This window comes from Equus przewalskii, chromosome 20 (assembly GCF_037783145.1).
Source record: "Equus przewalskii isolate Varuska chromosome 20, EquPr2, whole genome shotgun sequence".
Lineage (NCBI taxonomy): Eukaryota > Metazoa > Chordata > Mammalia > Perissodactyla > Equidae > Equus > Equus przewalskii.
In genome coordinates this window covers 18,475,257-18,501,076 of record NC_091850.1, presented here as the reverse complement: position 1 = coordinate 18,501,076, position 25,820 = coordinate 18,475,257, and the positions used below count along the sequence as shown (strand labels likewise).

Here is a 25,820-nt window from a genome sequence, read left to right as displayed (position 1 = left end):
TATGGATGAGCAAAGGAAGTGGTTTTTTATTTATTTTTTTATTTTTTTGTTTTTTCATTTATTTGTTTATTTTTGGATGTACATGATAATATATTTTGAATTCTGTATAGATTACATCATGTTCACCACCCGAAAACTAATTATAGTCCATCCCCTCACATGGGAGCTTAATTACCCCTTTGCTCTCCCTCCTGCCCCCTTTCCCCTATGGTAACCACCAATCCAATCTCCAATGCTATGTGTTTGTTTGTCGTTGTCTTTATCTTCTACTTATGAGTGAAATCATATGGTATTTGACTTTCTCCCTCTGACTTATTTCACTCAGCATAATATCCTCAAGGTCCATCCATGTTGTCACAAATGGCCGGATTTCGTCATTTCTTATGTATTAGTCCATCATGCATAAATACCACATCTTCTTTATCCATTCATCCCTTGATGGGCACCTAGGTTGCTTCCAAGTCTTGGTTATTGTGTATAATGCTGCAATGAACATAGGGGTGCAAGTATCTTTATGCCTTTGTGTTTTCAAGTTCTTTGGATAAATACCCAGCAGTGGGATAGCTGGATCATATGGTAGATCTATCCTTAATTTTCTGAGGATACGCCATACTGCTTTCGATAGTGGCTGCGCCAGTTTGCACTCCCACCAGCAGTGAACAAGGGTTCCCTTCTCTCCACATCCTCTCCAACATTTGTTGTTTCCTTTCTTGTTATTTATAGCCATTCTGACCGGAGTGAGGTGATACCTCATTGTAGTTTTGATTTGCATTTCCCTGATAGCTAATGATGTTGAGCATCTTTTCATGTGCCTGTTGGCCATCTGTACATCTTCTTTGGAGAAATCTCTGTTCAGATCTTTTGCCCATTTTCTAATTGGATTGTTGGGTTTTTTGTTGTTGATCTGTATTAGTTCTTTGTATATTTTGGATATTAACCCCTTATCTGATATATAGTTTGCAAATATCTTCTCCCAGTTGTTAGTTGTCTTTTCATTTTGTTAATGGTTTCCTTTGCTGTGCAGAAGCTTTTTAGTTTGATGTAGTCCCATTTGTTCATTTTTTCTTTTGTTTCCCTTGCCCGGTCAGACATGGGACTTGAACATACGCTGCTCAGACCAATGTCAAAGAGCGTACTGCCTATGTTTTCTTCTAGAAGTTTCATGGTTTCAGGTCTTACATTCAAGTCTTTAATCCATTTTGAGTTGATTTTTGTGCATGGTGTAAGGGAATGGTCTACTTTCATTCTTTTGCATGTGGCTGTCCAGTTTTCCCAACACCATTTATTGAAGAGACTCTCCTTTCTCCATCGTATGCTCTCGGCTCCCATGTTGAATATTAGCTGTCCATAAATGTGTGGTTCTACTTCTTGGCTCTCAATTCTGTTCCATTGATCAGTGTGTCTGTTTTTGTGCCAGTACCATGCTGTTTTGGTTACTATGGCTTTGTGGCGTATTTTGAAATCCAGGAGTGTGATACCTCCAGCTTTGTTCTTTTTTCTCAGGAATCCTTTGGCTATTCAGGGTCTTTTGTTGTTCAGAAAGTGGTGAAGATTGTTGAAATGACAACAAAGGATTTAGAATATTACATGAACTCAGTTGATAAAGCAGCAGCAGGGTTTGAGAGAACTGACTCCAATTTTGAAAGAAGTTCTACTGTGGGAAAAATGCAATCAAAGAGCATCACACACTGAGGAGAAATCGTTTGTGAAAGCAGGATTCAATCGATGCTGCAATCTTCATTGTTGTGTTATTTTAGAAATCGCCACAACTACCTCAACCTTCAGCAACCACTCTGATCAGTCAGCAGCAACCAACATCAAGACAAGACCCCCCACCAGCAAAAAGATTACAACTCGTTGAAGGCTCAGATGATGGTTAGCATTTTTCAGCAATAAAGCATTTTTTAATTAAGGTATGTACATTTTTTTTAGACATAATGCTATTGCACACTTAATATGCTACAGTATAGTGTAAACAGAACTTTTACGTAGTTGGGAAACTAGAAAATTTGTGTAACTCACTTTATTGTGATATTCACTTTATTGTGGTGGTCTGGAACCGAAACTGCATATCTCCAAGGTACACCTATAATTAGGTTTAGATGAGGTCATGAGGGGGGAGCCCCCATGATGGGATTAGTACCCTTATAAGAAGAGGAAGGGACTAGAGCCCTCTTTTTCTCTTTCTACCTTGTGAGGGTACAGCAAGAAGGAGCCCACCTGAAAGCCAGGAAGGGGCTCTCAGCAGGAACCAAATCCACTGGTACCTTGATCTTAGACTTCCAGCCTCCAGAACTGTGAGAAACAAATGTCCATTGTTTAAGTTGTGCAAACTATGGTATTCTGTTATAGCAACCCCAGCAGACTAAGACAAAGTGAAACTGCAATACTGAAGACAAGTCAGGCACACAGAAGGCGCTGCCAACTTCAGGTGGAAGTGCCCCAGCTCACAACAGCGCCTATCAACACACATTGCTATCAACACACAAGCAGTCATTTCTGAACAACAGCATACATGAAAGCCTCAATGTTGTAGCAGTAGCAGAGAACATGGTAACAGTATAAAATCTTAGTTCTTTGAAATCTACAGAAGAAATACCGATCAACTTTTGGTGATTGGAGGGGATGTCCCAGGTCCTTCTTCTGCTTGACTTTTTGTTCATTCTTCTACTTTACATACATTGCACAGAGAATAAAGGGAAATAAATATCAACCTCACTGTTAGGAAATCCAGCTTAGCAAAAAGCAATTTAAAACTCTTGGTAAAACGAGAAGATGTTACAAAATATATTGACATTCTTGTGCCTGAAATAAAAAGCTAGCTCTTCTTGTGGCTACTCTGAAATTTGTAGAAAATCATAAGCTCCCACAGAGTGAACTAGAAGTTCCTTCAGCTGTTGCCTCAATGACCATCCCCTCAGTCATGGGCCAGCTGTTCACAAATCATCTAGAGTAGCAGCTGGTGAGGGGAGGCAAAAAGAGTTGAACTTTCACAAAGTATCTGGAAAGAAGTTTATTATACACATACCTCCAGCTTGTTTGAAGATAATCTTTTACTAATTTAAGCCCCAAATAAAATAAGCTATATATAATGTCCAAGCAGAAAGATGCATTCATTTTGGAGAAGGGAATAAATTATTTGGTTACCAAGGATTCCTCAAACATAACAACTTATAACTATCACAGCTCTTGCTTAAGTGATTGTCCTATATAAGCACTAGGGTGTATGAAGTGGGATGAGCCAGGTGCTGAGGTCTGGTAGGAGCCAGGTGCTGAGGTCTGGTAGGAGCCGGGTGCTGAGGTCTGGTTCAGAGCGACTCTCGATCCTGGAGCAGACCCTCTTCTGGATGAGGTCCTCTGGTTTAAGCGTAATCTTGACTTGAATTAAAGGATCCTATCTGGCAGGACTCTTTTGGTGTTCCAAGAAGGAAAGACAGGTATTCCTGGAAGTAAAGCATCTGCTGCCATAAAACCAAACAATATACAAACCACAAGAGAAGGGAATGAAAAATCTATCAAGGAAAAAGATGTAAAGTCGAGGATTATACTAAGAGGGCACGGATCCAAAGTTCATAGGCGTACGAGGTGTGCCCTTTAGGCTTTTCTGGCCAAAGTGACCCACCTTAATCGCCAACCATTTACTTCTAACACACGCTAAAACGACAAATATATTCCTGTTGAAAGGAGGACTTCTGTCACTAAATGACAACAGATCCCTACAAGGACTCAGATCTAGTGCTGACTAGATCATGCACAGACTAAATCAGCTAAACTTTCAAATGAAGATGTTGCTAGTGCTTAGAAATAGTCACGATGGTGAGACTAAAAAGGAGGAAAGACAAAAAAGATCTCAGTTGCAGTATTTCTTCCTAGGGCATGTCGAGGTTATGAGCAAAATAAATTAGAGAACTCTAATTCAGAGAACAGGAAATTAAGAAAATCTGCCCTTCTTATAAAAATAGCATCACATCCTTCCTGCGCATACTTTAAAAATAAATATTTTACTTGTTTATGGTGATTTAAGTACCCTTCACTATATTCCTTTGGAACAACTCTTACCCTGGGCTGAGCCACCCTCTCACTGATAAACCTCAGCGCTGTGACTTGCCGTGTTTTCTTAGGGTCTCAGCTTGGGTGGCCAGGGAGCAGTGCATCACTGGATCCAATCTACAGTAGGATCAACTAGGAGCTGAGGAGATAACCAAGCTATGGGCCAAGATTGGGAGCCCTGTTCTTTCCATTCAGAAGTGCTGTGGGTGAATCCCAAGGAGAGGGGCATCAGGGAACCACCCAGTGGGGGCTGTGGCTTATGGAGCTCCCTATTCTCCACTGGTACAGTATGAAAGGAGTGAAGCCCAACCCTGAGGGAATATACCAGGGACGTGAAAGACAAGAGAACAAATCTGAGTCCAAGTTCTAGCATTCCTTGGATTCCTTCTACGGCGAGGCACTGTGCTAGGTGCTGAGGAGAAAGAGAGAAACAATGAATGATGGAGTAGGTCCCTAGCCTCAAGAAGCTCCCCATCTGAAATGTTTTGTAAGATTTTCTCACATCTTTTTGTTTAGCAATTTTATAGTTTTGGCTCTTATATTTAGGTCTATGATCCATTTTGAGTAAATTTTTCTATATAATTTAAGGTAAGGGTAGATGTTCATTTCTCTGTACACAGCTATCCAGTTGCTCCTGGACTACTTGTTAAAAAGATCAGTCTTTCCCCCACTGCTTTGACACCTTTCCTGAAAATCAATTGGCCATATATGCATGGGTCTCTTTGTGGGCTCTCTATTCTGTTCCACTTACTTATTTGTCTATGTTTATACCAACACCACAGTGTTTTGGTTACTAGAGCTTTATCATAAATCGTGAAATTAGACAGTGTAAGTCTTCCAATTTTGTTCCTCTTTTTCTAAATTGTTTTGGTTTTTCCAGATCCTTTGCATTTCCACATAAAGTTTACAATGAGTTTGTCCAAAAAAAAAGGCTGCTGATATTTTGACTGGATCTGACTTCACTTTATAAAAATCAATCTGGGGAGAACCAACATCTCAACAATATTAACTATCCCCATTCATGAACATACAAAATTCTTTTTTGGCACCTTTGCCTATGTTTTCAATCTTTCTAAGTATTTTTCTTGGAATTTTTTAGAAGAGTATCTCTAAAAGACTGTTATATAGCATGCAACATTGAGGATATAAATGATGTCTAATAAAATTCAAAAGTTAATAATACTACCAAAGAAATGGTATGAAAGTATATTATTATTACAACAAATAGAAAATGTAGGTCATTACATCTAATTTTGCCAATATGCTTTTTGACTAATATATTTTTTTAACTGATGGGCTGTTTGGTCTTTATGTGTTTATTCTCCTTGGACTGCATAAATGTCTAATTTCGTTTTTGTTTGAAGGATATTCACCTTCACTTTCAGTCTTTCAGCCCCTGAAATGGAGAATCCTCGGCTCTGACATGAACTGTTTGCAAAATTTGATCCCTGAATAGCAGAAAACGGTGAAACCTCAAGACTTCACATCTAGGTTCTTTGCAATGGACATAAGAAAGGACTACGTGTCTTTAGATGTAGGAATATGATGAATCCTAGGACTAATATTCAGTAATCCATACAGAATAGACCCAAACAATCAGCAAGGATGTCCTCCAAAAATAACCCATAAAACAATTTTGTTTGCAAACCAGCTGAATATAAGGCCTGTTCATAGACAGATTTCTCTACGTAACTTCAAACATCTTATAGGAAGAGAGCTGAAGTTAGTGAAATTTTATTGTGTGCAAAAGTCATTTTCAACTTCAACCCCCTGACGTACTTTTATTCTCAGACTGTTGTGTATCTTTTTTCCTTTGCATTTACGTGCAAATATTTCTACATATAATTTTGTTTTTAAGGTGATTTTTACACAAATAATAGTATACTTACCTATAGTTGGTAATTTACTTTGTCTGTTTGTTGACTGCTCATCCAGAGGATGTGCCACAGCCTGCCAGATGGGCTCTTATCATTCAACATCATCGCTTCCTCCTTCCATGTTCTTACCGTCATAAGGGAGAAGCCCAGAAATACACTTCCCAGAATTCCCTTTAACTATGGTTCTGGGTTAAATTCTGTCAGTGAGAGGTACTCCTGCAAGACTGAGAAGGCAATAGAGAAGGAGAGCTAGTATTTCCTAGCAGTTATTGTAGACAGACATGTGGACAAACGGAAAAAGATGGGAATTTACAGCCGTTTCCGGGAAAGCTCCAGAAAACCACCTGCTTCCCAACTTGTAAAAAGCCTCACGAAGAGAAAGGATATTAATGAAGGATGATTTGAAGGACAGAAATTCCAGCCATTTCTCTAGACACAAGTTTAATTCCTGGATCAAGTGGGGCCATCATCTCCCATGACCTATTGTCAAGCTGAACCTCCCACTCCCTCTTTTAATTTTCCTTCCCTGACGTTTGTTTTGATTCCATGTCCTTTTAGTTAATCTAGAGGCAGCACTGTAAATTCCATTCTGGTATTTTCTTAGGGATATTGCTGAGGACATTGCTTCCTCTATGATGATCTATTGAGAAATTTCTTTCAGAACTAATTGCCAAAGGACATTTGCAGATATAAGAAACCGGTGTGTAATCGTTTAACTAATCACTTTGGTTGATAGGAAAATCAGAGTTAATTTACACTCAACTTTCAGAAACTGTGTAGGATAGAATGGCTCTTCTTGTTGCGTTGTATCTTCACTGGGTCTTTACCTTCTGTACTAATTTATGCCTTCCCTGGCCCATCTTTTTTCATTTACTTGTATTTTCCCATTTTATCATGTATATGTTTGCATTTTTTACTATTTTCCCAATTAAGAAATATAATATATGCTTAAGTATAAAATTTTAAATTTACGTGTAGCCCAAGCTTCCTCAGACCTCATCAACAGGTGGATACAAATGGTGTAACTTGAACAATAACCAAAATTTTACTAGTTTGTAGTCCTATTTATTCATGAAAGTCTTTGGGTTCCTATAAAACACACCATCTCTGCCCCCAACCAAATGTTTCTAGAAGTCTCCAGTGGGTGTTTCACACAGATTTACATACATTTGTTCTCCTATCAGGAACCACCAAGGTATCTGAACACCATAGACATGTATTTCTTCCCTCAAGTTACAGTTCTAGATGAGTACTCAGGTCAGCTGAGCAACTCACCTCTTTATGATCATTCCTGAACCTAAGCTAGTGGCTACTCTTCCATTTTCGACATGTGACTTCCAAGGTTGCCCTGAATATTGATATTCCAGTCAAGTGAAGGTAGTTTTTTAAATAAAAAAAAAAAAAAAAGGCAGGAGAAACATGGGAGATTTTTAGGAGTCAACCCTGAAAGTGTAATAGATCATTTATGTTCATATTCCCTTGGAGAGAACTTAAGTGACATGGTCACACACAACTGCAAGGGAGAGTAGGAAATGCATTACGGCTATACACCAGGAAGAGGAGAAGAAGGGATTTTGGTAAATAGTAGTCTCCTCCACGATAAATTTTCTTCTACACTTTTTGCTATATTTTTCCAACAAAATTAGGATCATACTGTATTCTGCTATATTCACTCAAAATTATATTAAGCATTTGCCTGTCATAAAATTGTCTTCAAAAACAGTTGTAAAAGACAATACAGTATTTCGTGTCACGTGTAGCATAACGTATTTACCAATTCTCTTGTTGGATATTTAACTTCTTTCCAATTTTTGGTTGAATAAATGAAGCTGAAGTTCAAATATCATATATAAATCTTTGGCAGCGTCTCTAAAATTTGTCTTAGGATAGATTCCTGCAAGTGGAACTATAGGGCCAAAGGACATTTACGCACTTAGAGGGTGTGTTTTACTCCCATTCCACTGGGTGAGGGGTTGGGGGTTGCGTTAGCCCTGCTTAGTCACATCCCAGTATGGATGCAGGAGGTTTCCCTTCTCTTCCACCACCCCTCTAGGTGTCAAGGGCCCCACCTTCTATCTCAGGGCATCTAAAAGGGCCCTAAGCCATTAAAAAGAAGGTTTTTTTTTTCATAAAGTCAAATGGGAGTTGAGCATAATCTCTCCTGAATGATCACTGGGACATATGCTGGCTACCGGACCTGGAAGGCTCTCCCCAGTGCCAGGGGAAGGCATCTATATAGATCCTCACCACAGGCTATGGATAATATTCACTGAAATGGAAACAGAATGATCCATAGACACTGATTTTGCTCCCAAGTGATTCCCTGGTGCTAGCAATGGACGTACTCAAGCCAGTATAAACTGCAGCTGCTTCCATTCCTATCCACAAAATCTCCCCAGGTCTCAGTGCCCCTTGACCTTGCCATATGCATTTTTAAGTATTTAGTGTTGCATAGATTCTTGTAAGCTGCTTCAAACATTATGCAATGCATTGATCTACAAACAAGTAAATAGGAAAAATTATATACTGTAGAATAGGAATTGGCAAACTACAGCCCGCAGGCCAAATCCAGTCTGCAGCCTGTTGTTGTAAATAAAGTTTTATTGAAACACAGGCACAAGCGTTCATTTACATGTTGTCTACGGCAGCTTTCTACTACAACTGCAGAGTTGAGCCGTTGTGACAGAGACCTTACGGCCCCCAAGCTTAAAACACTATCTGGTCCTTTACAGAAAAAGTTCTCTAATTCCTGCTCTAGAATCTAGGGTACAACTACTGAGCTAGGTACTGCATTCACATACTCCCCTCCTCATCTGTTGAGCTTGTTCAGCATCACGTATCTTTCTTACTCTACTTATGAACATCCTATATTATATTAGTGCATAGCTAATGCATCTGGTCTCCTTAACTTCAGACTGTTTTACCACTTGTCATAATTAGTTTTAAAATTCACTTCTCTTCTCCCTTTAAATTTTGGTCCACAATTAATGTGCACACACTATGTTTCAACCACCCAAATTAATAATGAACATGTTATGTTAAGTGGCATTTTTTTCTCTGGAAATGAAGGACTTCAGTATTTTTCAATGTTTGGTGATCAGCACTATTGATATTTCTCTTTCTCTTATTCCTAGTAAATATTATGCTGCGTCTGTGTGGTCATAGTCATTTCCATCACAAAAGACTCTACAAACCCAGGATTACTTCATCACAATAGAAACAAAGGGGAAAAGGAATTAGACTGAAGGGAAAGCTAAAGTAAAACCATCTTCGGTGATATCAAAGGGACTTAGAAATAACAAAGTGTATTTCTTTCAAATAAGAGTGCCCTTCTTTCAAAAGGCTATTGTGGCATAGAAAATTATCTTTAAAGAGTTCTAAAAATTGACATTAAATGTAAAGGAAGAGACAAAGGATCATTAAAATTAAAAATCAGTTAAAGAAATTCTAAAATTTAAAATGCTTGCCAAATCAAATTAAACAGCACAAGAGAAAACACATAGTTACTTAAGAAGTACGTATAAAATTACAAGATGCTCCTGTCTCCTAGTTAAACAGCTAGTTAGTTAGTCACTGTTTTCCAACTGACGTAATAAGGATGTACTTGCGTGTATTATTTACAAGACCAAATACATGATTAATAAAAAGACGCAGTTTAAAACGCCCTCTTTTAATGTTTTTGTTATACAAGTGGACCCAGATTTGTGATTAAAACTCGTCAGAGAGGCATGTGAAAAAGTGGTATGAATCATTACTGATTTCCTGTCTTGCCCCTTTCCAAAGAAACTCATCCTTTCCTCAACTGAAAAACACATACAATGCTGACAGTTATAAAGCCATGTAGACAGAAAGCGATTTGTGCAAAAAAAAAAAAAAAATTAATCTCTAAGACAAAGTCTTCTTACCTAAACGTTCATGTCACTTCAGTCCTTCCTAGAGGTACAACAGCAATTCGTAGTTTAATATGGTTGCAGACAATTTTAGAAAGAGCCCTTTTTGTTTAAATGAACGTGAAACCTTCTGCCAAGCCTTGGAAACTGCTCTTTCATTGGCATGTTGACTTTTAAAAGGTCAGATAGTCTTTGGTAGCTTTAACTAGTCTTGTAGGGGAAAAAAGAAGGCCTAAAGGATTTCCAGAGACTTCTTTTACGTATATTACTATGATCCTACTGTTTGATGAAATCCAAGAGTTGCTCAAGCAAAAGCCAATTTTCAAAACTTTGCATAGAGTTGAAAGATAGATCCATTTCCAAGTCTTCATATCCAGGAGTCCTTCCCAAACTAACCTCCATCTTTTTGTCTTTTTTTCTTTCTTTCATGTACTCTGGGAGTTAGGTATTTAATTTATTTTCTCCCTCTCCCCCACCACCATTCCCAGCCCCATCTCTAGATACCCTTTATAAAGTGTAAGAGAGAGTCTGTCGTTGACCTCTCCGATCTTCTCTTTCAATATCTCCTCCCTTAACTTTGATCTTTTCTTCTAGAAATCTAGCACCATAGGCTGGGCCCTGTATTAGTTATTTATTACTGTTTAACAAATTACCCCAAAACTCACCAGCTTAATACAATCAATAGTTATTACGTCACACAGTTTTAGTGGGCCAGGAATTTGGATGTAGTCTAGTTGGGTAGTTCTGCCTCCAGGTCTCTCTTGACGTTGGAGTCAAGATGTCAGCTGGGGTTTACAGTCTCCTGAAGGCTTCACTAGGGCTGAAGAATCCACTTCCAACATGGCTCATTCAGGGACCTAGCTAATTAGAGCTGATTGTTGGCAGAAGGCCTCAGTTCCTCACCACAAGAAACTCTCCACAGAGCTGCTTGAGCATCCTCAGAACATGGCAGCTGGCTTTCCCCAGAATGGTTGATTTAAGAGTGAGTAAGGCAGAAGCCTCATCGTCTTTTGTTCACCTAGCTTTAGGAGTCATTTACACAATGTCCTATTGGTTACAAAGGCAACACTTATTCAACATGGTAAAAAACAACACAAGAGTGTGACTAGGAGGAAGCGAGAATCACTGAGGGCCATCTTGGAGGTTACGACTGACCCTAACTGCCCAAGGCCTTCTACTCCGGCTTTCCCACTCTTGTCCTGGCTGTCCTGTCCTCTCCAAATGGGCTCTCCAACCAAAGCAAACCTTTAGTGCACTTATTCTCTTAGTTCCCTATTATTTACTACATGTAGCTTTGCTGATCTGCTAAGTTAACTTTTACTAATGTCTTCAGAGAATGCGGCAGGGGAGAAGGATTACTTCTAGCTCATTCTCCTTCATCAGGGAATAAAAGAACCAAACCCTTAACTAAACACTAACTCCAGTGGAGGAAACATCAAGTACACTACAAACAGACAGGGGAAATGTCCTTGTATTCAGTCCAGGAAAATCTCACCACTTATGCTTCAATGTACTTGCCTCCACAACTCCTAAGCTGGAGTTTGTAGGGACAATATGGACAACAGGATAGTACTAGTCACAAGTTTTTACTTCTGCTCTCTGACTGTTGGCTGGAATTAAACAGACCACACTCTGATCCCTGTACACATTTGTGTATCCTCGGAGCCTGGCAGAGAGCGAGCGTTTAATAAATGATAGTCCAAAGAAAGAAGGAAAATCCAGACACATTTGATTTCTGAATAAATGATAGATAATACGGTCATGTGTCGCTTAATGACGGGGATATGTTCTGAGAAATACGTCGTGAGGTGATTTCGTCGTTGTGCGAACATCATGGTGTGTACTTACACAAACCTGGATGGTAGAGCCTACTACACACCTAGGCTCTATGGTACTAATTGTATGGGACCACCATCATACATGCGGTCCGTCGTTGACCAAAATGTCATTACGCGGCACATGACCGTACTGATGTACTTACCTGCCTGCTTTCTAGAAACTCAAGAGGTACAGCTTCAATAAAGACGAGCAGACAAACAGCAAAAGAAAAACTTTTCAACTCACTTTAAATAGATGTAACACAATTACTATTAGAAGAGAACAATCAGAAGCAGAGCTCTCTGAAATTTAAAAATCCAGGCAGGGGATGCCTTCATTCCAGTTACATCTTTGAGATTAAAAATAAAAGAATTACAAACAGTAATTATCAGAGACTAACAATGATAACTCCATTACTGAGCACCCAACTTGGGCCACGCACTTCGCATGCGTTAGCCATACCTCTTTCAATAACGCCGCAGGACAGACACGAGCAACCTCATTCCAAAAGGAAAAACAAATCGGAGGAAAATGACTAGTTAGAGATGGAGAGCCAGGCTTCAATCTCAGGTTTGCCTGACTCCAAAGCATAGACTTTTTCTCCAATGCTATGCTGCCTAACTTATTGTTACCTCTAATCAAAAACCAGGTTCACTGGTTGTTACCAATGGAAATTCAGATAGACCCTGGGCTCCTCTGTCCTCTGCCTGTGCTCATGTGTACAGGTGTTGTCAGATTGGCTCAGTGCAACTGTGCGCTTGCCCAGTAGGGAAGCTTGCCAGACAGGGGACTTTATAGGGTTCACCATTGACTATACAACTTTCTTGGGGAGTACAGAAAAAATATGACCGGGTTAAGGTTGACCTCAGCACGAAGCCTGTAAACTATGGTGATGTGTAGACTGTGATTGCAAGAGGGTAGAAATGAGAAGAATGCAATACTTACATTTCTTGAAAAACAATGTTAAATTTATTTTCCCCCTATTGGTGTATAGATACATGCAAAGGGTTGATATCACTATATAAAAAATCACTATTTTTTATTCTATAGTAACAGTCATCTGTGCATGAGAGTTATAAGCTGTAATAAAGGATTTTAAAGAGAAATAGAAGAAAAGGAAATTATTTTCCATCCTCACATATGGCCACCAAGCACACAACCTCCAAAGAAAAAATCATCTATAAGCTACAGATTTAGATTTAGAGTTTCAACACAGAAAGTCTAAGAGAGTTCCAACTCACAAAGTTAGAAACATAATGTGCTGAATTCTATCATCTGATTACTCAGGGCTGAACAATCCCAAAATCCCTAAGAAAGGAAAAAGAAAAAAAATGAAGAAATTCTCCTTAAGAGGATTATTAATAAACTTGCAAACTATTTAATCCTCCATGGCAATCAGTAAGAAATAGTAGCTTTTCATTTCTCAAAGTTTCATACCAAACTTTTGAAAATGTTTCCATTCTCTCCTTTGCACATCATTGAGAGCTTGTCTTAAAATTCAGGTTATCTATAATTTTAGTAACTTCTACATTTCAGTTTTGTCCTGGCATTGTGGAGGATACAAAGAAGTCTAAGATCTGTCTTTTCCTTTATAACAGCAGTTCTCAAATTTGCGCAGCATCTGAGTTATCTGGGAGGCTTGTTAAAATACAGAGTGCTGGTCCCACACCTGGAATTCTGATTCAGCAGCTCTGGGGTGGACCCTAATAAATTATAGTTCTAACAAATTCTTAGTGATGCTGATGCTATGGTCCGGGGACTAGACTTGGAGAACCGCAGCCACACAACTAAGTCTGTAGTCCAGTTAAGGAGGAAAGACATGGACACCTGTGAAGTGAAAGAATTCTATGCAGCAGCATAAGATCAGACACCAACTCAGAGACAAGTAAAAGAGAGCATAAGAGAGAGAGTGTGTAAGAACTCTAAGGAGGGAAGGTTAGCACAGGCAGGAATCATCAGCAAGGAGGTGAAACTTGGGTTGGCTCTCATTAAACGGAGTAGGACGAAGTGCTCACAGACGAGTGCACATGTATTGTGTTTCACAAAGCAACCAAGCCACTCTGAGAAGAGATTCTCCACTGGTCAGCATCGGCTCCTATATTTGAAACGGCATCCTGGGGCCAGTGAATGCAGAGAACTACTGAATGCAGACTAAAGGATTCATGGGCTTTAGGAACCACTGAAGATTCTTTAGTGGAAGAGTGGTGATTTTAGTCAAGATGTAGTGAGGATTTGGGTGAGGACTAAAAAGCAACAACATACACATTTGATGGGTGCTGGGAGAGAGTAGACAGAAGGAGGCACTAGCTAGATGGTAAATACTGTGATCTAGGCCTGAGGTGATAAAAGCCTCAGAGGACTGAAGCCAATGAAAATCAAGAGGAAGAGACAGGTGAAAGAGACGGAGAACTTAGTGACTTACCTGATATGAAGGCCAACGTAAAGAAGAGAGGGGAGTCAAAGTTTACCGAGGTTATGACCCCTACAACTTGAGAGAAAACTATAACAGGATATATCACTCTGTTGGACAATGCCCAAGTATTTCTGCTGACAATATAATATCAGAAGGTACTCACTTTTAGGGATGAATGGGAGACTCTATTTTGGCAAGTTTCAAACTTTCCCTAATCTTACAGGGTCAGGATTTCAAATCTGAATCTCATTTGTGTCCAAACCCATTTAAACTCTTTAAAAAGTGATTTCCTGTTTTAAAGAGAAAAAAAAATATATTTTTAAAAAATTATTCAAAGGGCTTAAATGCTTCTTAGACATCAAACAACTCTTAAGAAAAAAATATTTTGATGATTTAAGTAAAATTAATCAAAAACATATGGATTGAATTTCCTTTCAAATACACATTGTGTTTAGAAAGTAAGGGTAAGACTGCTTCATAAAATGAGTTTGCTCTTTTATCAAACCCAAAATGGCTGAAAACTCTTCAAACATTCAAATTCCAGCCAGATTTGTCCTACCCCAGTTTCAGTGTTATTGAATATCAGAATCTTTCAGGCCATTTTGCTTTTTTTGTTCAATGAATCATGACATTGTTTTCCACAAGACATAATATTTATGGACTGTTTGGACATGTACATCTGCAAAATAAGGTAATGCAGTCAAATCAGTTGAATGCTCCAGTGAGAGCTTCCATACACATCCAAGAGTGCCCATTGCTGTCCGAAACTGATGACGGTGGTTTTCATATTTGGCAAAAGAGACTGTTCTCCTGAGTAAACTCTCTTCCCCAAGAGCCAGCGGGAAACTGATTAGCTTGCTAAATGTGGCCCACTCAGCACCCCCACCATCAACCTGCACGTGCACACACACACACACAAAACAGGAAAACTGTATGGCTTTTGTGTCTTCCTTGTACATTCCAATTTCCCTTCAGCACAAACTCCATTATTTTCATCTTAGACTTTGTCACCCCCCAAACTCTGCTGCTTTCTTCCTATACTCTTAATCTTCGCCTCCCTGATTCCTGCGTTGCATTCCTTCAAAGCCCTGCTCCTCCTCTGTAAAAATAGGTAATAATGGTTATGCATTAGATAAACAGATCCATAATTTCTTCACACCTGAGGGGTAGGAAAAGCCCTATGGGTCACTTAGCTCAGCTTCCTTGTTATCAGCCAAGAGAAGAGAGGTCCCCTGTGAGACACAGCTGGTCAGGAGCCAAACCAGGATTGGAGCGCAAGTCTCCTGAGTTCCTTTCCATTTTTTTTTTTTCCCCATTACACCACATTATCTCTTGGACACCTGTTTTTTACAAGTGACTGCATGATTCCTGAGTGACTGTCCTTTTCTTTAAACCAAAAAGGGACCATTTCCCTGGCTGATTGCTCCATCTTTTGCTCTCAACTTTCTGTAACTATTCCAGCTAAAATATTTATGGTCAGTCTTCCCAAAGGATGCCATGGGCAGCGGAGGTATTATTGGTCAAAAGAGCATTTCCAGGGTTCTCATATCATATTTCCTTATTTACTACTGCTGACTCAACTCATGCCTGAAGTTGGATGGGTTCCACACAACCACACTTAGTTTAGGGCAGTGATTTGCAACTGGGAGTGACCTTTGCCCCCGTCAATGTCCAAAGACATGTTTGCTTTTCACAACTGGGGAATGCTACTGGCATCTAGTGGGTAGAGGCCAGGGATGCTGCTAAAACTCCTGCAGTGCACAGGACAGCCCCCCACAACAAAGAATTATCCAACCCCAAATGACAACACAGCAGAATTTAGTGCCATATTTTAGGAGAGGGGGATGTTATAGACATCCATACAGGAATTTCAGTACATTTCTAGGTTGCAGGTAATAGCTAGACCCTTCTATCTTGAAGCATTCATTCAGCACCTACTATGTGCCAGGCATTGCACTAGGTACTGCCAAATTTACATTAGAAACATAGCATTCTTTAGTCCTGCAAGGTTCTAGATACAGTGAAAGACAGAGTCTTCAGCCAGATATGTTCCTGAGCATGCTACACTACAGACAAATAAAATACAGAACGTGTTGGAAGGCATGACGTGCCTCACCCATTCCTGGGATCAACAACAGCCACTTGGACCTGGTGGAGAACTTTCAAAAGATGAATGTGGTGTCGGTGCCTGAAGCCATCCAAGAACAACCAGACAGGCATCTGTAAAGAATGCTTTGCAAAGTGAAAAATGGCCACGTGCTTTCTTTTGTTGTTGTTGTTGTTCTGCCAAATGAAAAGCAAACTATGCTTTCAATATTTCAAGAAAGAAAAATCTCCCTGTGATACCAGGTCTTATTGACTTTCACCAAAATGTCATCCTATCAGGCTAGGTGCTATCTGGGACATATCAAAAGCCTCTTTTATCAGTGTTATTCCTACTTTGAACACATTCCTTTAATTTAAGTCAGTATGACTGGTTTGTATTAAAATATTGGAAAGGTTCTTGGGTTTCAGACTGATAGTAAATCCATAAAAAAGCAAATGGCTTTTCTATTTCCGGGAAATCTGATTAAATGTTGTGAAAACAAATGTGCTCTGGTGTGGTATATAATGGAATAATATTGAAGAATAAATATCTAGATCCATTGATCGGTAAGCTCTTTGAACTCTGAACAATGTGAGAAAAATACCTTCCCAAGCTAGGGGATCTGGAAACAGGGAGATAAGGAATGACAAATGCTCCCTCGAGGCTACTCCAGATCCTCCACGGTATAGAAACCTAAATCAAATTACGGGAAGACCTCCTCTACAGGCTCAGGCAATACAGCTCTCCTGCCAGGTGGAAAATTTTGTAGCTGAGGGGTTTATCTCTCCTATAGCCCTGCAGAATCCTCAGGTGGGGAGAAACAAACCTGGGGCTTTTATCTCCCTCTCAGCCTCTCTCCCACGACCACCACCTCACACTCAGTCTGACTTGGTAATGGTAGATCCCTCCACAAGATGGCGGTCAGAGTTTATCTGTTTTCTGTGTCTATCTTGACAAAATATTTATGAGGCTCAGCAGTGGTGCCACAGGATCTCTTTGGGGGTACACGAGGTGTTGCAGTGACCCATAATCTACATTGGTGTCTTTCCTCCCAAGGCACATACAATCTAAACAAAAACAAGGTGCTGGCTATGCAAACACTGCTTCGAGGCAAGTTCTTTTTCAATCAGATTGCTGCCTATAAACCCATTCTATAACTGAAATTCAATGCCCGTGGTTGGGATTTGTATTTTCACAGAAAATAATATCACTGTGACTTATGTCTCACAATTTACAAGCTATTGCATGTACTATCATATTTCATGGTTTATCATATTTCTGACACCCTCTGCCCAACACAACACACAGTTATAGGGCCTGGAGGAAGGATCATGCACTTCTCTGAACCGGCCTGACCAATAATCCTACCCACCCCTTATCTCTTTTCTGGTCAGTTTAACCGGGATTGTGCTTAAAAAGAAATAAGACTACCTACTCTTCTGCCAGCCTAAACCCACAGGGAGCTCACTGTCAGTAAATCTGAACCACCTCTCCTGGTTCCTGCTTGAAGAAGAGAATCAATTGTCAGTGACTTTTGTACAAATAAGATGAGTTTTATAATTTTCCATAAAGATACACAAACATCAGACCTTTCCCTGGACATAAGTAGGGCACTTACTATCCTACTCACTCGTTCGGATCTCTATAGTTCGTAATAAACTGCAGCACTGATGTGTTAAATCAGCTTTGATTTAACTGGCAAATAGAGATCTCATGAACGTAGGCCTCCCCAGCTGGAGTGTCTCTTCACCTCGGTAACATCCCAGTCACCAGCATCCTGTCTAGTCCTTTCTCATAATGCCACGTGGCTCAGCTGTGTCTGTGTGACCCTATCTGTGGGTGTCTGAATATTTCCTCTTAAATGTGTGCAGTGAAAGGTCATAGAGGCTGTCAAAGGGCTCCCATCTAGCTGACTGAGAGCATCATTGCAATTAAAGATATAGTATAAAATACTCTATATTGAAACTAAATTACTTCATAGAGTATTCTTCAGAACTAGTAGCATAAGCAATAATTACTGACTTAAATATGTAAAAAGTCACACTTAAGGTTAGAACAATAAGCTAAAAAATAGTAAGCAACTTTAAATAGATTGTGGATTTGCTAGTAGAGAGAAGAAATTATACGCCATTTTCAATTTTTTTCCCTCTGAGATGAGCAACTACCCCACAACCAAATATTCTTAAGTAGGCAGTTTCTCTAACATGACAGCTGTAACATCTTACTGCATTTATTTTCTTTGCAAATCTGTATTCCCTCCAACCACCTCCCGCTTAAGAGGGCGGGCACTGTGTATTGTACTCTCTGAAATCCCAACAATGAGCATTATACCTGCACAATGCCAACAGCTGATAAATGTTTGTTGACTGGATGAAACAAATGACAATGAAGAGCTCTTCCAAATTAAAAAGCGAAAGTTTATAAAAATGAGCAAAAGATATGGCCAAAAATATATATTTCCACTAAAGATAAAATAATTCTCATCCACATTATATATCAGGGAAATGCAAACCAAAACAATAATGCAATATTTTCCATCCATCAGATGACATTATTTAATTTAAATAATTATTTAGGTATTAGGTCTTGACAAGTAGAAACAAGCATATTCAAATAGTATAAATTGATTCAATTTGACAACATCTATCAAAATGTAAAATGTGCAAATTCTTTAATCTAGCAATTCCACTTTGAGGACTCCGCAGGAGAAAAACTCGATATATACACAAAAGTGGGAGGTTCAATAAAGCATAGTTTGTAATAGAAAAAAATGGATAAACCATTATATGTCCATTAATAGAGGGATGGTAAATAAATGATAGTCCATCTACACTATGAAGCCCTGTGACAACACCAAAAAGCATGAGGTAAATTTCTCACTCATATTGAAAGACTTCTGAGTCTCACTAGGGAGAAGAGCACAGTTACATAACGAAAAAGACATGATTTTTGTCTACTGGGACAAGGAGAACAAAAGAAAATAAATAAATAAACAAACAAACAAGTGGGACTTCATCAAACTAAAGAGCTTCTGCAACGTAAAGAACACCAGGATCAAAACAAGAAGAGAATCCACCAACTGGGAGAAAATACTTGCAAATCATATATCTGACAAGGAGCTAATCTCCATAATATATAAAGAACTCACACAACTCAACAACAAAAACGCAAACAACCCTCATCAAAAAATGGGCAGAGGATATGAACAGTTATTTTTCCAAAGAAGATATACAGATGGCCAACAGGCACAAGAAAAGATGTTTTACATCATTAATCATCAGGGAAATGCAAATCAAAACTACACTAAGATATCACCTTACACCCATTAGAACAGCTATAATCACCAAGACAAAAAATAGCAAATGTTGGAGAGGGTGTGGAGAAAAGGGAACCCTCATATACTGCTGGTGGGAATGCAAACTGGTGCAGCCACTATGGAAAACAGTATGGAGATCTCTCAAAAAGTTAAAAATAGAAATATCATAGGACCTAGCCATCCCACTACTGGGTATTTATCCCAAGAACTGGAAATCAACAACTCAAAGAGACTCATGCACCCCTATGTTTATTGCAGCATTATTCACAATAGCCACAACAGGGAAGCAACCCAAGTGCTCACTGCCTGATGATTGGATAGAAAAGATGTGGTATACACACACACATACACACACACACACACACATACACACACACACACACACACACACAATGGAATACTACTCAGCCATAAAAAAGACAAAATCATCCCATTTGCAACAACATGGATGGTCCTTGAGGATATTATGTTAAGCAAAATAAGCCAGACACAGAAAGACAAACACTGTATGATTTCACTCATAAGTGGAAGATAAACACACAGACAAAGAGAACAGTTTAGCAATTACCAGGGAGAAAGGGGCTGTGGGGTGGGCACAAAGGCTGAAGGGGCGCATTTATATGGTGACTGACAAATAATAATGTACAACTGAAATTTCGCAATGTTATAAACTGTTATGACCTCAATTAAAAGAAAAGTGTTCAAAATTAAGACATGGAAAACAACTTATTCTCTGGAAAATAGAAAAAGTTTTGAAAACTAAACAAAAAGACATGATTTTTCTAGGAGGGGTTTCATTGTTTTTGGGTTTGTTTGTTTTGTTTGCACATTTGTGTGTGCGGAGTAAACTTTATTGGTGAGTGCCTGGGGTTGGACACGGAAAAAGGGGGCGCTAGAGCAAATCAAACAATTTTGAGCTAAACATTTTATTCCTCTTCTCCTTAACAGCCCTCCCAGGATGTTTTCACTTACTGCTTTGCCTAAGGTAGTGGCCCAGCCTCATGCCTTCTCAGTGGTTTTTCTCTCTCCATTTTGTTTTTTTAGAAAATGTGAGTGCTTGTGTATATATAGCTATGAAAGAGGGGTCTAGAGAAAAGGCACATCGAGTTTGATGATGGGTTCCTCTGGGAGGGGAATGGAAATGAGGGTAGGAAGAGTTTTTCATCTTTTATTCTTTACTTTTTCAAACATCTGCATGGTTTGAATCTAAAACAAGAATGTATTCATGTTTTACTTTAACAAAAGAAAATAAGAAAGGGGGAAGTGTGACAGATTATGAGTGATTCTTTTTTTTACTTTGTTTTATGTCTTCCTGAATTGTTCAAATACTAATTGCTTTTAAGATACTGGAAATATTCAGTTGCCCGGAGCCAGAAGACCAGTCAGGTGGCTAACAGCCAAGTAAAAGAAGGTGGTAGCTAGGAGTAGAGACACACAAAAGTAGACAGACCTTCAGAGATATTTGGCAAGTAAAATAGAGAGGATCTGGTGAGGAATTATGTCGGAAAGGGGAGAGGCAAGGATAAGCCTAGGTTCCAAGGCTTGCATAAGCAAGTAAGGAGTGGTGATTTTTCCCTGAGCCAAGTGGCACAAGAAGAAGAGAACGAGGGGTGGAGAGCAGGCAGTGGAGCTCTTGAGGTCAACCTTCAATATGTCCAGATTGAATGGTCTTTAAAACAGCCAACTAGAGATGCTGAGTAGGAGGTCAGAAGGGCAGTCTAGGCAGGAAATGTAAGTGTGGGAATGACTGTCAAGTGGGACAGACAGGTGTTGAATAGAAACAGAAATGAGTGGCGATCAATGGCAAAAATTACCCAGTTATGACAGGACCAGATCTGGTAACCATAAAGTCCACTGAGATAAGGCCCAGCTGCCCTCTAGTGGAATCCAAGCCATTTTAACAGCCTGCACCAGGAAACACACTGAGCTAACTTTCGGATGACCATGGGCAGAAACACTGCAGGCTTTCTGCGGAGGAAAAAGGACCTCGAGGCAAGTCGCCTACCTCCCTTCCACAAGGCTCTGGAGAAAACAAGTTTTCTCTCTTAATGGAATCGAAGAAAATAAAGCTAATTAGTAATCATGTTTCTGAAATACCAGTCTACAATCTTTTCTCTGTAATCCAAACATCCAAGTTTCTAAAAACCAAAAAGTTTTCTTTCTAAACTCTTTTGGTGGCAAAACCTGACTTGATCTGACCTGAGTTTCCATGAGACTATTTATAGTCTTCATTTATCCCCCTTAGCACAAATATCATGCATTTCACTGCAAAAACTTGATTGACTGTGAATGCTGGTCCGGACCCAGATGAGAGTATTACATAACAGAGTAAATGCACCTTATTGCCTTTCTAAAAATCTAAAATCTAAAATCTCTAAAAAACTCAAATCTAAACTTTCCAAGTCTCAAATAGCCCTGAGGTTTTTAGGTAAAGGATCAGGCAGGTCACCAATGGGAGAAGGTGTCCTAACATTTCAATTTTTAAACATAAGGATGTTCACAGAAGGAACATTACCACTGAGTAATTTAGACAAAAGCCTAGACAAGCTCTAGTTATCTAAGATTCAACAGGAGTGCAACACGGACTCAACAAAAGGCACAAGCAAGTACTTAAGTTTGACTTTTCCAGCAACAAAGTTAGCCATCAGATGAGCTGCCCTGTCCTAATAATTTGTGTGCGCACATATGTGTGCGCACACACACATGTATGTATATCGTGCCTATGAATCAAGAGACAGGCATACACGGCACAAGGCAGAGGACTTCACTCTCCCTGAGCTGCAAGCTAAGGCCAAGGCTCTCCCCGCTTTGAAGTCTCCAGGAAATACACAAGGAGACTTAGAAAGACTCTGTATCCTCTGTTTAGTTCTCTTTTCCATGTAAATCTTAAAAACTGAGATGCAAAAAATTTACATGAAGGTTCTATACAATGATTTTCCCTTAAAAAATACATAATAAATATAATAAGCATTTTCCACTGAAACCACGCCAAGGAACAAACACAGTGTGCTCTGAAAGGTCCCTCACTACTGATATGGAAAAATCTATGAGAATCTCATCCCTTGTACTCTTCCGACGTTGCATGGCCTAGGGCCAGGAGCGAGTCAGGGCAAAAATATTGTCAAAAATGTTTATCTTATGTGTGCTAAAAACAGACTAGTTTAAAGTACATCATCCTCTCCAGAAAGCAGTACCTTAAATTCCTGTAGAATTGAAGACTTGTACATGATGTTTATTTATTCATTCAACATATATTTATTGTGTGGCTACTAGGCACCACACATTGTCCTGGATATGGTGAACAAGGCCAAGTGCTCCTAAATCAGGTGTGGGGTAAAGAAGCCAGAGAGCATTACCCCCATTTTACAGATGACAGAAATAAGATTGAGAGAGTCTATGTGTCAACAAGTTTAATACGAGCAGAACTTGCCTGTAGGCCCTCTGCCATAATTCTGTCTGCTAACCCGTGGCCCTCCACCTGCCCCACTGCCCTGCAAACCAGAGGCCAAAGCAGACATTAGAGATAAGGCCTACAATAGTGGCAGAGGTGAGCACAGGAGGGAGTCACAGAGCCAGTCAGAACACACATATTCAAGCCCCAAAGTGAGAGGAACCAAGTAACGGCCCCAAGGAAGCCAAAGAGGAGGGTTCAGGAAATCTCTGTGATCCCAAAGCCAAACGCACCAAAATCCAAATCTAGATTATTTTTAGGTCTTTTCCTAGAATGGATAGAGTGGCAGGACTCATTTACAGCATAGTATATTTATTATGGTTTTCCTCCAGGGCTACCTTAAGATGAACATTCAAGAAGCGTCTTGTATTAAAAAATAGGAAGTAGTCCCAAGAACAACATATCATGATTTTACAGAGTGCCTTTTTTCCTGCCAAGGACCTCAGAGCACTTTGTGAGGGTACCAGATTTCCATTGAGCAGTAGCTAGACAGGAGGCGTTTCCACAGTCTCTTGAAATTTCCTGAAGCAAGATAAAGGTAATGAAGGGGTCACCAAAGGCCACAGGCACATTGTGTAAAGTCTGTATTCACGCATATTTTGTAGACAGGTGTGGTAAGAGCTAGAAATGTTACAGTTCTGTAAGCTTTTGGCTCCCAAAAGGTTGAGACTGGCCAAAAATGCAGGTAAACAAAATACCAGATGAAAACTCCTCTACAAGAATGCTTTGGAATATCACACCTGGATTTTGGCTCCAAGCCACCACAAACAGAGTATGTGGGCTTGCTGGCGTTGGAACAAGAGTATTCATGGGAGAAATCAGGGGAGTAGATGGCTTAGGGGCCTGACAATGGAATATGTTTTGCCTCTTATCTTCTGGCTCAGATTCAGCCCAGGTGGAAAGTGACTAAAAATGGCTGCCTTATAGTGGCCTCTGGGCTTGGATGTTTCCACTCAGGTCCTAGTAAACAAGGATCCACCTCCTTCTAACAAAAGGCCCCAAAAGAGAAACTTGGAGCAAATGTCTAACAGATCTGCCAAGAACTCAATGGGCCATAAAAAAGAAAAATAATAATAATAATAAAACCAGGAGAAAAAAGAAAGAAAAAAATGAGGGGGGAAAGCCTCCTCGCCTTAACAGGTGGTTAGCAACTGGCACAAAGGCTGTTGTTCTTGTGGTAAACCCATCTGGGGGTCTTGAAGGAGGGCTCAGGTAAAGAAGCAGTTAAGGCATGAGAAGTTCAGATACTAGATTACTATGTAGTCAGCAACGCCTCAGCCTCAAGCGACTCTCAAGGGGAAGGAAATGAGACACAGCTAGATTTAACGGAACATCTAACTATTACATGAATGTTTGAAGCCACTTCATCATCTTACCCATAAACTTGTCTTTCATTTCCAACTTCCTGAGCTACAACCATCGTTCTAGGTCAAGGTTTGTCAACCTCAACACTATTGCCATTTTGAGCTGGATAATTCAGTGGGGCTGTCCTGTGCATTGTTGAGCAGCATATCTGGCCTCAACCCACTAGATACCAGTAGCACCCCCCACCTACCCCACAACTGTGACAACCCAAAATGTCTCCAGACATGGCCAAATGTCCCTTGGGTGCGAAACTGCCCTTGGTGAAGAACCACTGCTGTCAGACAAAGGACCAAAGGGGCTAGTAAAAAGAATGTGAGCTCTGAGGTTGACAGACCTAGACTGGGTCTGAATCTCAGTTCCTATCTGCGTGACGTTAGGCAAGTTATTGACCACTCTGAGCCTCAGTATCCTTGTGTGCCCCACTACTACCCTGTTGGGGTATTGGGAAGATTTAATGAGACATAGCCTGGCGCATGGTGGGTGTTCAATCTTCAGTTTTCTCCCCTCCTGCTCTCTAAGGCTCTCTCAATTTATGGACACCTTCCATATTATTCTAACCTCTCTCCCACTCCTGCACTCAACAAATTCCCTAATTCTTTCTCTGGTCCTCCCCTGTGCACACTGAAATGAAATCAAAAGGCTTGGGGACTATGCCTTCGCTTTGCACTTACTGGCTAGATGAACATGGACAAGCTATTTAACTTCAAGCTAAAAACCAGAGACCTTTGGATTTTCTGATATTAAATCAGTATCGTCATCTTGGTATCTACACAACTGCGTGAGGTTATTACTCCTCTGCTCAGAAGCCTAATCTGGCCCACTATTGCTTTGTGAGTCATGGAAAACGTGAATTGCAGGCTCTCTTTACTCAATCAAGTTTATGTCTTATTAAATTGATTCTCAAACATGTCTATGCATTAAGATGGCTTGCGAAGATTTTCAAAACAAAACACGGAGGCTCAAGGCGCCACCCCCAGAGAATCTTATTTAATAGGTCCAGTGTGGCACTCAAGCAGCTATCACTTTTTTCTTTAACTTCTCAGGTGATGCTGATACATGGCCAGGATTGAGACCTACAGTCCTAGACTCAGACTCTCCAATCTAGTTAAGTGCACCTGCCTACCATCCCTAACTCACAGCTAACTCCTTCCCATCTCCAAGCTTTGCACAGACTACTGCCCATATCTGGATGGTTTCCCCAACTTGTCTCAGGCCGTCCTTGGCTTTTCCCTCTTTCAAAACTAACTCCGTTTAGGAAGCCTTCCCACTTTTCTCTGGTACTGGGACTTGCTCACACATGAAAATTCTTAGTATACGCATGATATGTGATGCTTAGAAAATAAAATTTATTTTTAAACCAAAATAAGCATTATACAATAGTATTATATAGCATTGTGCTGCAAAGGAGAAGCTCCGGAAGGACTTCTACAAAGAGCACCCTAATCAGAACATTAGTTTGAACCCCTCTTGTTTAAAGGCTGTCAAAGACAGTTTAGGAGCCATATAAGAAAGACCATGTTGCTGAAGTTACAAAAAACTCTACAGCTTATCTTC

The 25,820-nt window shown here is 39.9% G+C and overlaps 1 long non-coding RNA gene across 1 annotated transcript; it reads right to left on the bottom strand.

The window, feature by feature from the left end:
* LOC139077817 (uncharacterized) lies at positions 1 to 25,820 on the bottom strand. The gene is made up of 2 exons (XR_011530337.1): positions 2,023 to 25,820; positions 1 to 1,654 (listed from the first exon to the last, which is right to left on the bottom strand). It is a non-coding gene; the product is annotated as an uncharacterized lncRNA (long non-coding RNA).